Genomic DNA, 12,150 nt, shown 5'->3' on the forward strand with positions numbered 1-12,150 from the left:
TTCGCTGCAGTGTTGCCTTCAGTTACTCATACGGATCCAGTCTATTACCTACCTCCTACCCATCTGAAAGTCTACTTTCTGCTGGAACTACGCCTTCCGTGCTACAGACCAGAGGAGTCCAAGGGTTATTCCCCATTCAGGGTTTTTCCCCTATTTCGGCTTGGTTCCGGAAGGGAGGTCCTCAGACAGCTGTTCTCTCCAAGCAAGCTCATCGGAAAAAGGAGAAGGATTATCTACTTCGACGGCGTCTGCAGGACCCCGACAGCAATTCCGGCGGTTCAGGTGAGGAGAGTTCGACAGAAGGGGGAGAAAAGGGAGACCAGGCATTTAAACTGTTACAGATTGCAACGCCAAAGAAAGACACGATGTCAGCCGAAGGGCAAGTGCAAGAGCTTTGGAAGGCAATTCAAGCTATGTCTCAGGAACTTCAGGGAGTCAAAGCTCAGAACGCCCTCCTTAGACAAATGGTATCCGCCCGGGAACCTCCTCCTCCAGAACTACCGCCTACAACACTATCCTCGGGAAAATTTGATGGTGCCCCCAAGAAAGTGAAGGAATTCCTAGAGGCGTGTACTGTCTACTTTACTTTCCGACCCCGCACTTTCTCTACAGACCAAGCGAAGGTCGGCTTCCTAATCTCAAACATGACGGGCAACGCTCTGACCTGGGCCACTCCCCTAGTCACAAGCAACAATGCCATTCTCCAAGATTACGCAGCATTCCAAAATTCTCTGAGACAGACTTTCGAACGCCCAGAGTTGTCATTTACTGCTTCTGAAGAGTTGTTGGATGTAAAGCAAGGTTCTTTGGACGTCCTGTCATATATCTCTGCTTTCAAAACAGTAGCTTCTGGCGCAGGCTGGCCAGAACCGGCACAGTATGCCATTTTCAGGAGGGGTCTAAAAGAGGAGATTAAGGATGAGTTAGCCAGATCTACTCGCTCACCTACTTTCTCGGACCTGCTAACTGCTGCACTACATATCGAGTATCGCCTACAGGAAAGGAAGATGGAAAGACGCAAACAACGAGGCTCAGGATTCCTCCCGGATTCTCGGGCCTACTCTCCCCCTAGTCGTTCTCCCGCTGCCGCTTCAGAGGAACCGATGCAGATTGGCTCCACAAGAGCACCTCTGACTGCTGCCGAAAGACGGCGAAGAAGAGAAAAGGGACTTTGCGCTTACTGTGGGTCGGATCAACACCTTCTAAAAGACTGCACAGAACTGCCTAACAAGAGGCAGGGAAACGATCACCCTCGGCATCAATAGGGACTAGTGTCTGGGGGTTTCCAGTTCTGTCTACTCGTCCCTATGTTTCTCTAACAGTTTCTTCTTCTGACTCCAAGGAAGATTCCAGACTCATGGTAGTTTCAGCTATCATCATGATAGAAGGCGAGAAGGTGGAGACTCTCGCATTGTTGGACTGCGGAGCAGCAGGAAACTTCGTTGATACTCTATGGGCCGATAAGGTCGGTCTACGCAGGATACCCCGGAAGGAAGGTCAGAAGATAGAAGGAGTTGACGGCTCTCCACTATCATCCGGACTCATCACCCATACCACTGAAGAGCTATCCTTAACAGTTTTTCAGCACTCGGAAGTGTTAAGGTTCGACATCATCCGGGCTTCACATTTTCCAATAATTTTGGGAATCACATGGCTTCGCAGACACAATCCCCAAATCGATTGGACAAATAACCAGCTGAGTTTCTGTTCTGCATACTGCAATCGAACACTGTCTTCCACCGAAGAGTCAGAAGGGCCTTCAATCTATTACGGCTCACACCTCCAACTGTGTGGGGGGTTTTGCACTACCCAATTTTTGCTTGAAATACTCCGAAGTATTCCAAGAAAGCCTTCACTTCAAACTGCCACCTCATCGGCCCGAGGACTGTACCATAGATTTGGTACCCAATGCACTAGTTCCATTTGGCAGAATGTTCTCTCTAACACTTACGGAGAAGCTTGTGTTACGAAACTATTTGGACACAAATATGAAGAATGGGCTGATTCAGCCTTCGAAATCCCCTGCAGGGGCTCCCTTATTTTTCATCAAGAAAAGGGATTCCACTGAACTTAGACCCTGTATAGACTACAGAGGTCTAAATAAGGTGACTATCCGAGATCGTTATCCCATGCCATTGATCTCCGATATCATCGAGGCTGTACAAGGAGCCAGAATTTTTACCAAACTCGACCTCAGAAACGCATACCATCTGCTCAGAATCTCCAAGGGTGACGAATGGAAGACGGCATTCCGCACCCCATTCGGCCTGTACGAGTATAAGGTGATGCCATTTGGACTGGTTAACGCTCCTGCAGCGTTTCAAAGATTTATGGATAGAATGTTTTCCGATATGCTTTCCACTTCCGTCATCATCTATTTGGATGATATCTTGGTCTACTCCTCAAACTTACAGGAACACATCGTTCATGTCACTCAAGTTCTTGAACGTCTACAAAAGAACGAGCTATTGGTTAAAGCCGAGAAGTGCAAATTTGCGGTACCTTCTGTGCAGTATCTGGGCTACAAGTTATCAGAAGAAGGGATATACATGGATCAAAGGAAGGTTCAGGCCATTCTCGAATGGCCCACCCCCACTTCTGTCCGAGAGGTGCAGAGGTTCCTGGGACTCTCCAACTATTACCGAAGGTTCATCCCCAACTTCTCGGAAGTGGTGTACCCCATCACTCGCCTACTCAAGAAGGAGGCCTCTCCGTTCCGCTGGTCAACCGATACCGAGAACAGTTTCAAGTTGCTCAAACATCTCTTCTGCTCAGCTCCGATTCTCCGACACCCGGACCAAACTCAGCCCTTCATCCTGGAGACCGACGCCTCTGCAATTGCCATCGGAGCGGTACTACTTCAGGCTGTCGGTGGAGTGGAACATCCGGTAGCTTACTTATCCAAGACACTCTCACCCAGTCAATTGAATTATTCTGTCCTAGAAAAGGAGCTGTTGGCAATGAAATTGGCTTGCGATGAATGGCGCCATCTGCTCATGGGGGCCCGACATCCCTTCCTTATCAGGACTGACCACAAAAACCTGAGAGCCCTCCAGGAAATGGAGTGTTCTAATTCCAGGCAAGCACGTTGGGCCTATCTTTTCTCGCAATATGATTACCAGATTTCTTACATTCCTGGGTCACTAAACCGTCTGGCAGACGCCCTATCCCGCAAGGACTCCAGCTTCGTTATCCGCTGAACCCATGTTTCATCGCAATCGGATATTGGCCCTTGTTAGTTCTTTCCTACAAGAGGTTAAAACCGCTGTGGTTCAGGAACTTCCCCAATTACCATTACACTCCAACTCTCCTTACCAGGAGAAGGACGGCTGGCTGTTCTTCAAGAAACGACTGTATGTTCCGGAAGGCACGCTGCGGAAGAAGATTCTGGATTGGTGTCACACTTCTCGCCTTGCAGGTCACCGCGGGGGAATCAACACCCTGGAGCTCATCTCGAGGAATTTTTCCTGGCCCACCGTGAGAAGAGATACCCTGGACTTTGTGAAGACCTGTCCTATTTGTGCTCGGTCTAAATATCCTACAGGGAAACCGTTGGGGTTACTTACCCAAGTTGAGATGCCTACTCGCCCCTGGGGGTTGGTTTCTACGGATTTCATTGTAGACCTACCGGAATCCGAATCCTGTACCTGCATCATGGTCACGGTAGATGCGTTCTCCAGGATGGCACATTTCTCTCCTCTTTCTGGTGTTCGTACAGCCACCAGGATGGCTGAGGTGTTTGCACGAGACATCTTCAGACTTCACGGTTTACCTGACAAGATCATCTCTGATCGGGGTAGTCAGTACACCTCGAGATTCTGGACAGCCCTGTGTAACCGATTGGAGATTGAAAGAGCACTCTCTTCGGGATTCCATCCCCAATCCAACGGGATGAGGGAACGTCTGAACGCTACTCTCGAACTATATCTGAGATGTTACGTCACTCAGCATCAGGACAATTGGGTTTCTCTACTGCCCACTGCAGAATTCTCGTATAACAATACCAGACACGCTGCCATTGGTCTCTCGCCATTCTTTTGTACTTATGGGGTCCACCCTAAGTCCATTCTTCCGGAGGTTCCCAGTTTCACCAACTCCCCAGCGGCCGAAGAGGTATTGGATCAGATCAAGGATGCCCATGCCACGGCATTGCGGAGTTTAGAGAACAGCAGGAGACGATCGAAGATCGGAGCAGATAAACACTGCAAAGAATGTCCAGATTGGAAGCCAGGCGACAAGGTGTGGTTGTCCACTCGGTTTTTACCCAGATGGACAAGGCGCCTCTAAACTATTCCCTCGCTTTTTGGGTCCTTTTCCCATTCTTCTCAAGATCAATCCTGTGGCTTACCGCCTTCGGCTGCCTCCTTCTCTGAATCGCATTAACCCTGTATTTCATTCATCTCTCCTTAAACCTTTCTATTCCGATTCTCATCACAGACCAGTGCCCAGACACACTCCCTCACAGACACCCAATCAAGCAGAATTTGAGGTCTCCAACATTAGAGACTCTAGGTTCTACCGAGGGAGGTTGGAATACCTTTTGTCCTGGAAGGGTTATTCGGAGTCAGAGGACTCTTGGGAACCTGCTTCTCAGGTGCATGCTCCTCGCTTGCTCGCCAGGTTCCACCGCATGCACCCGGGGAAGCCTGGGGTGGTGCGGACTGGAAGGGGGCATACTGTCACCCGCAGGCGTTCCGACTGGCGGTTTCTTCCGCGCTGGGTTTTGGGACGTAGGTACGGGAGGTACTAGTCCCTCCTTTGTGTCCATTACTTTTTCCTCCTTGTAGGGCGGGGCCGCTGGGAGTATATCTTCTCTTCCGGCCCAGCGGTCCCTGCGTTGCAACTATCCTTTGGAAGCTCTCACTCTTCCAGGTTTCTTCGCTCCTGCCTCGCTCTGTCCAGGCTTCTGTCACTCGCGCCCCCCAGCGAGTGTTCTTCTTACTTTCTCTCCCCTCCAGTTTTCTCTGCTGCCGCCGCTCCTCGGCAGTTACTGTTTCTCTTCTCTTGCGGCCCCGTCCCCACGGATAGGCGCCGCCCCTTTCCCTACGCTTTTCTTTTCTCTCTCCGCTACTTGTCTGGCGCCTTTCTCCTTTGCTTACCTCTTCTCCGGTCCTCGCCCCGCTTGCTGCATTGGCTGGTGGGTGTTCCGTGGAGCCCTGTCCTCCGGCTCCCACGACAGGACTCCCCTGTTCCGCTGCAGTGTTGCCTTCAGTTACTCATACAGATCCAGTCTATTACCTACCTCCTACCCATCTGAAAGTCTACTTTCTGCTGGAACTACGCCTTCCGTGCTACAGACCAGAGGAGTCCAAGGGTTTTTCCCCATTCAGGGTTTTTCCCCTATTTCGGCTTGGTTCCGGAAGGGAGGTCCTCGGACAGCTGTTCTCTCCAGCGGTCATGGTGGCCTCCCTCTGTGACAAGCAAGCTCATCTGAAAAAGGAGAAGGATTATCTACTTCGACGGCGTCTGCAGGACCCCGACAGCAATTCCGGCGGTTCAGGTGAGGAGAGTTCGACAGAAGGGGGAGAAAAGGGAGACCAGACATTTAAACTGTTAGAGCTGTCTTCAGAAATTCCCTGATAAGAGGTTAAGCCGACTGTTCCTGAGGTTTAAATTAAACCAACTGAAAACAAATGAAATCCTGGCTATACGCAAGCAAGCTGAAACGAATATCTGTCGCTTCTGCAAAATTGAGAACAAAATAGAAACCACGAAACACTTGATTCTCGAATGCGCAGGTTTGGTGACAGAACGACATCGATTCCTTGCAGACCCACTGAAGAACTACTCTACTTTAGACATGGAAGATCTATGAGCAATGCTGTCCGGTGATAACAACAGGCGCTTTGTCATCGGAGTGACTTTGTTCTTTAAAGCTCTGAACTTATAACAGATCGACCAAGCAAAGGGAAGTCCAACCCCCAAAGACATACAAAAATCACATCACGTCGAAGTCCCCTCTTCTTCATCTGAGAATCAGGACTGAGGTCAAGTCAAGTAAAGGAACCAAACTAGGATATGAATTCAAGGTCATAAGGACTTTCTATCTTCCTTTTTTGTAAAAATTGTGATACAATTAAAACAAAAATAAAAAAAAATTTAATTTTTTTTTTTTTAAAAAGTACTTATATTTTTCTACCTGAAACGTTGAGTCAGTGTTTGCTTGAGTCAGAGTAATTGTGGTCCCTTTGTGTAATCTCTGCTACTGCTCATGTACTCTTGAGATAGGCCTGGCTGCTCCGCCACTGCTACCACTCTGACATAGTAGTACGGGCTTGTACCAAAGGTAAAACTTGTATTGCCACCTGTAGTCTTAATTGTGTGTAGTGGTCTCTAAGGGCACTGCACAGGATTCTGCCCAACACCGACTAAACCAGCTCTGGCGGCCTCCTCGCATCTTATTTCCCAAACATGACAAACTCAACAGGAGTGCGGTATTACGAGCCCTAACGACACACCCACAAACCAAAAAACCCAGGACTCACCAAAAACAATAGAGGACTTTATGTCTTATGTCTTTATGTCAAATGAAGACCTGATGAATCTCACAGAACACTCAGATGCGGTAGTCTCTGTTGACGCGATGATCCTTGCTGAAGATCAAATCAGACCTCCTTTTTTGGGTCCTTACACCCACGATCCCTAAGCAAGTCTTAAACCAGACGAGGATGGGAACCAACCACCGTTTATGACCCTAGTGGAGCGCAGGAAGAAAATCGAAGCCTCAGCACTAGACAGACCAAAAACAGCACCTAAAGGAACAAACGATATCTCTCCAAAACGGAACCTCAAGTATGGGCCAAATCACTCTAAACATTGCTCTGAGCGTCGCCGGACACAACCAGCAGATCATTCCAACGCTTTGGAAACAGTCCCTGCTGTTAGATATCCTCGTCAAACTACACCACGAAACCATCGACCAGAGGATCGCGCCAGACACAACACAGGTCATGCATCTCGACACTACAGATCCAAGACGGGCGCCTATTAACAAGTCCAGAAAACCTCTTAGGAAAGGATCCTCAAACTGGAACAAATCAAGGAAAATCGAGACGAAGTCATATTAAACAGAGGAGGAACTTTGTCCCTGATTCATCTCATACCTAACCTTAACCAAATCAGCTCGGACGACCTGTGGATTGTGGAAGCTAGCCCTTACCACCGAAGGGTGACAAGTCTTCTCCACATTCTATCAAGCAGAGTTAAAAACACACTGATAAACCACGACAGAGACTTCCTAAGCTTAGGATACCACCTATCCCTACAGAGGGAGACCCCGCAGCATGACAACTCTACAAGCTTTGAACCCACACGGAATAAGGCGGGTAAAAGCAGAAAAATAAGCGAAAATGGCCAAGAATCAGGAAAACACTGTTACCCTAAAACCACTCGCAGCAGTCAGAGAGATTCTTATCGACCATCTTCAACAGATCCCCGCCGCAGTCCAAAAGTGAGCTTTTCGACCAAAAACCAATCTCTACCTCAGGAGCCCTCATTGCCACCTAACTTTGGAATTGCACATTCAAAGAAAGCAGACATCAAAGCTAAAATCAACCTCTGCATCGAATGTCAAGATATTAACAGGACGATTACTAACGTCACTCAATCTAAGAAAGACGGACCCACAGCACCTAACATCAACAATCCGAACATACCCAGCTTTTGGTCGTGGCTCCCAAAAGCACTGACAATGCAGCGTACAAAATAGCAGCCCAGGAACAGGAGCCCTTCCGTAGATCAACGGCTGTAAACAAGAGCGCTTCACACGAGTTTAGGATAGGTTCCTGGAACATCAGGGGCTACTTGCATTTAACCTTGCTGAGCGACGTCAACCTGGGTTCCTGTGACCTCTTGTGCCTACAGGAAACCTGGCTATCCAACAAGCCCTCGCTCGATGGATAGAAACATTTCTGGCCCCGGCATCAAAGGGTGCTCTGGGTCGCCCCTCCTCGGGCTTGCTCACGGCATGCCGAACAGGCAAAGACCTCTCAGTATCACGTGTTCTCGTCGCCAACTATTCTTTAAAAGCCCTTTTCTTAACTTGGTCGCAACTTCTGCAAGAAGGCTCCTCTCAACAGCCTATTTCCATTGCAATTCTCAACGTGTACTGGAATCCAGCAGCAATCGACCAAAAGAAATTCTTGGCGCTAATCGGGAACATGATTGACGACGCACGGACCACTCACAATAACTACCACATCCTAATATGCAGGGGCCTAAACGCTCTCTGCAACCAGAAAACATCTAAGAAAGCATCGTCTAGCAAACAACGTGGAGAAAGTTGGCTCAACCTGATGAATTCATGGAAGCTATCCAACCTCGACACAGTATTCATAAACCAAAATCGTCTACCAACATGGACAAATGGAAAATCTGTGTCTACCATCAATTACATCTTCGTGTCGGACCCCATCCTGTCATTAACTAACTCCTTTGAGGTCCTCCAAACAGCATCCAGAGACCACAACACGCTGCTGACTATTTGGAAGTCAACTCATTCCAATCACGACTGGATGATGGTCGGGTTAGAGCAGAACCCCCAGGGCACCGGGTTGAGCCTCACAGCAAACAGCATCAGAGACCTAACGAACCAATACAGCAAATCAGGATACACATCCAGTTCCAACTCTGTTGCCTATGGTCCTCTACTTATGCCATACAGGAAGCCGCAGAGAAAACAAAACGCCAGCCCTCAAACTATCACCCATTCGTATGATAAACTTTTAAAAAATGACGCAAATTCAGAAAAGCAAAAAGAATCGCAGCAAACCTCCCTGTGGCGGAAATGAAATCAGCCACCCAAGAGGCTAGCAGAAGATACAAAGCCTGGGTGAGATCACATAGATGGAAGTTACACCAACAAGATGCGGAAGCAATACTGAAAACAATATGCTCCAACAAGTCTAGGGAATTTTGGTCGCTGCTGAATACATTAACATCAACTAATGGATGGTAATCTCAAATAGTATTAGTGAACCTACTTGGACATCACACTTTAGCTCGCTCTTTCAACTCCCTACTGCTAACCCACTCAAATACCACTCTTCCTCAGCCGATAAAGAACGGTCCTAGTGAGTCAAACCGGATCCCACGATGGACGAAAATGGATGACCAAGACGACATATGTGACATTCTACGAAAACTGAAGAAATCACGAGCACCAGGCCCTGACGGCATCACCAACGTTGATCTAAAAATCCACCCGGAGGAATGGTCAACATTCATAAGATCCGTGTTCATCAGATGTGCAGATTATCAATCTGTCCCACCGTCATGGTCATCTGCGATCGTGGTTCCTATATATAAAAAAGGAAACAAACAAGACCCAACAAACAATCATCCAATCACCCTCTTGGACCGAATAGGGAAAGCCTATGGATCACTACTGTTAAAATAATTCGAAGGATGGGTCTCCCGAGCACTATGTAACGGTAATTTCCAAACGGGAACTTCGATAAACATCTTCTTACTCTTCATACTGAAAAGCAAAGTGCTGGAGGGCAGCCCAAGACTGTTTACTGCATTCATAGACTTCTCTCAGGCTTTCGACAGAGTCGACCGGGCCAGATTCTGGGGGAAACTAGAAGCCTGGGACTGCCCAAATGATATTCTCAATCCCATCAAAGCCCTACTAACAGACACCAGCATCAGAGTGCACTTAAACCAACAAGGAAGTCTATCCCTCCCTATCGAGACAACAAGAGGAGTTAAACAGGGGTGCCCTTTGGCCCCGGCCCTGTTCCTCACCTATATGTGGGATTATCAACATACAGAGGAGCTCATCAGATCATTTTCACCTCAATTAGCCCAAACAAACATCACTAGACTATTCTATGCAGACAACCTCACCTTATTCGATCTGACCCCCATAGGCTTACAGCGTCAACTTGACAATTTACACAAATTCTCCATTGAAAACAACCTAGAAATCAACACAGAGAAGACAGAAATAATGGTTGTGGAACGTGCGACCACGAAGCAGGAAAAATACAACTGGTCACTAAACAAGACCTCCATCGACAAAGTAAAAAAGTTCAAATACCTCTGCGTGGTTCTAGACAACTCAAAAAAAGAACTCGCCATGCAAGAAGCCCTCTTAACAAAGATCAGAAGCCTGGCAACGAAAGGAAAGGCCATAGACAGAAAAGTCGGCAAATTTTCCACCATTCCAGTATTGAACTTCTACAAATCAAAGGTTGTTCCTACAGTGACCTATGGCTCTGAGGCCATGCCCTGCCTACCTAAAACAATGTGGCCTAAATTGGAGGCTTACTTCTGGACGACAGTCTTTTGCCTGCCAAAGTCAACTCCTGTCTCACTGATTCGACATGAACTAAGCTTGCTCTCCCTTCAAGGCAATGTTGAATGTAATACACTCATGCTCTACAGGAAATACATTCTTCCCAATTGTACCTTCCTCCATGGACCGGTCATCAAAGAAACCCTAGCATCAAACTGCAAAATGCTCAACCTATGGAGAGACGAAAACTTAGCGCTGCTAAAAAGCATAGAATGCTCAGAAGACGACCTAATCTTCAATCCCACAAGGATAACTAAGAAACTAAAACAACTGGATTGGATCCGTGCCCTGACTGCAGCAAATAGCAACAAACTTACATCTCACCTGCCTCTGATATGGAACAAACTGAACTCGCTCCAGAACTACATAAAAAAATTCCCTAGTCGACCAGCACGAAGCACCATAATGAGATCAAGACTAAACCTTCCTGACACCAACGAAATACACCAAATCAGAGGACTTTTGGTGTCTAACATCTGAAGATTTTGCAATAAGGATAAGGAGACAATTCGCCATCTACTACTGTCCTGCTCAGGCACGATGGCGATCCGGCTTCCCTACATGAAACATCTACCTAGACAATGTCAACGACAGATGAAGAAACATGGTGGGCAAGAATGATCAGTGGAGAGGGAACATCATGGCAAATAGCGACCTTCAAGATCCTCCAACAACTAACGGAAAAATTTGAGCTTGAACGCAACAAGACCTACAAAGTTTTTCCTGAACTTACGCCTTCTTCCTTTTTCTTAGTGATTTTGCGCTTCTCAGAGACAACTATCACCATGACCAAATTGTGCCAAAATTAACTTGGAGATGTTGTAAAAAAAATCACTTGATTAAATTCAACAATAAAAAAAAAATATTAGAGGGGCAAAGGCCTATTTTTCACAGTGCGATTTTAAATACTTTCACAATGCAATTTTGAAAACATGAGACAAACACACCTAAGTTTGAGTGTCCTAACAGAGGGGCAAAAGGCCTAGGTTTCACAATGCAATTTTAAATACTTTCACAATGCAATTTTGAAAACAGGAGAAAAATACATCTAAGTTTGAGAGTCTGCTAGGTGGACAGGGGTAAGCAGGGTAGCCTGCGGGTCAACCCTGTTGGATGGCTGGCCACTGGCTAACACTGAGAAAGATGCAAAGGCTTTGAAATCTATTTGTTCTGCAGTTCATCTGGAAGATATCTTCCAGTCTGTGGGTTGGTCTAGCAAATCAATATTTTGTTAGTTATATTGTAGACTTGTTTTGCACGCTTCAGAATCAGTGTGGACAAAATGCTGAACTTCCATGATATAGAGCTGCCATGCCCTTCCTTATTATACTGACTGGGTTAGTCTGACGAAAGACAGTTGGGATTTTATTAAAGGCACAAAGTGAATATTATCCCACTGCTATGCAGCTATTGGGAACCTACCCACATATACATATTATATCCATATCATTTCAGGCTTCAGTGATGTTGTCACACCAGTTTTCTGAACTGACATTTCTGACAAGCTGATTGTCCTTCCAAGAGATGATTTCAGACATGTTGATGGAAGATGTTAGGGTGAGGTGTTCTTCAAGGACGGAGGACATGCTGGATTGCAGACAGTCATTTATGAAGAGGTGCTTGGATGGTTCCCCCTTTCTGTCGACGTGGGTAGAATCAGTTGTTATTGAAGTCCTGCTTAAAAGGTTTGGTCTTGCTACCCGTTAAAATAATTGAAAATTAAGACCATACTATTTGCCTCCATGCCCTTACTAAAATGTCAACTTTCTGGTAGACTTTCAAAATTGGTAATATATGTTCCAAACACATCCTTCCAAAGATGGCCGAAGGGATTTTCTAAATAAAGGCTA

General features: G+C 46.8%; 1 protein-coding gene across 1 annotated transcript in view; it reads right to left on the minus strand.

The window, feature by feature from the left end:
- The window catches only part of DNAH8 (dynein axonemal heavy chain 8), an 8,835,797-nt gene that overhangs the window by 6,263,141 nt on the left and 2,560,506 nt on the right, over positions 1-12,150 (minus strand). The window lies entirely within an intron of this gene.

Source organism: Ambystoma mexicanum, chromosome 4q (genome assembly GCF_040938575.1).
Source record: "Ambystoma mexicanum isolate Mex_15411 chromosome 4q, UKY_AmexF1_1, whole genome shotgun sequence".
NCBI classification, from domain to species: Eukaryota; Metazoa; Chordata; class Amphibia; order Caudata; family Ambystomatidae; genus Ambystoma; species Ambystoma mexicanum.